The 1295-nt window shown below is 38.2% G+C and overlaps 1 pseudogene; it reads right to left on the minus strand.

The window, feature by feature from the left end:
• Positions 1 to 213: 213 nt before the first annotated feature.
• LOC107571581 (DNA-directed RNA polymerase I subunit RPA2-like) lies at positions 214 to 802 on the minus strand (annotated as a pseudogene).
• Between the last annotated feature and the right edge of the window lie 493 nt (positions 803 to 1295).

Consider the following 1295-nt stretch of genomic DNA (forward strand, 5'->3'; position numbering starts at 1 on the left):
GAAGCTTGTAAAATACTAATTTTAAACATTAAATACGTTCCTATATAATCTCATATAAACACTCATCACATGCAATTATGAATGTGATATTAGCAAATATGAATTTAGCACATATTAGTGTACTTGTGTTTAGTACTTGTGCACGCACACACACACACACACACGGGTGTTTTATAATTATTATGTTTGTCATAATACTAGAAAGCAAGCAGTTATTCTGTCAATGTACATCAACAATTCACCATGTCTACTTATATTTAATTAACAGACTTACTACTAGCTTTCCTCTGTATATGTACAACACCTGCCTCTGCATTCAGCAGAGAAGACCCGCAGGTCATTGCTGATTCCTCCTTCAGAAACTGCTGACTGATTCGGTCTCCCTTGTACATGACCTCCATAGGAGGAATGGCCTGAAAACAGAGAGATTTTACTTGTTTACTTATTTGTTAGCCAGCATGTTATTGCATATAAATTCACTTGTTAAGTGTCCATACAGAATCTACATGTGTGTGTGTGTGTGTGTGTGTGTGTGTGTGTGTACCTCACCTCCACACCCCGACATAATCCATCAGTAACAGCCTGATCAAATGACTCAATGTGCGCCTTCACCAGCTCCTGCACGGACACCAAACCCTGCCTCTGTCAAATGTTTTAACCTCGGTTCGGACTTCAGATCACACCACTTATTAAGATCCATGCTGCTGGGCACACGTGTGTGTGTTTGTCAACGTGATCTCGGAAGTAGCGCAAGACTTTCTGTTACACTACTTCAAAATAAAGTATTATTTTTATGAATGGTTTTGAACAGAGCTGTAGAGAGAGAGAGTTGTGACAAATGGACCATGTTTTTACAGCAATGGCGGATCATGGAGCCGCTCAATAGTTCCCGGATGTTAGCGCTCATACTATCAGCGCCGTAGAGATGCGGCAGAAGAGACCGCTGTGATGAACTTTTGAAAGGTATGACATTTATAGAACAAAATGGTATATTATCAGCACAGCTAATCAAATTACCCTGTGCATTAAAACAGATGATTATTAGATTATTCCTCACTTAATTAGTAGATTTACGGGATGCTATTCATTCTCTTCATGCAGTTTCATCCATCGTTGTGTAATTAAGGCTTTTAAAAGTGATTTTGCTGGTGGGGAGTTATTAAATAGACTTGGATGTATTGCAAAGGATGCAGATGGACAAAAGTTTGATGTAGGTGAGCAGTTTTCAATTCAGAATCATGCTAGGTTAAATTTCCAAAAATGTATTATATACCACTACTATATTATAGAAGTAA

Source organism: Sinocyclocheilus grahami, unplaced genomic scaffold (genome assembly GCF_001515645.1).
Source record: "Sinocyclocheilus grahami isolate Dianchi unplaced genomic scaffold, SAMN03320097.WGS_v1.1 scaffold1615.1, whole genome shotgun sequence".
NCBI lineage: Eukaryota > Metazoa > Chordata > Actinopteri > Cypriniformes > Cyprinidae > Sinocyclocheilus > Sinocyclocheilus grahami.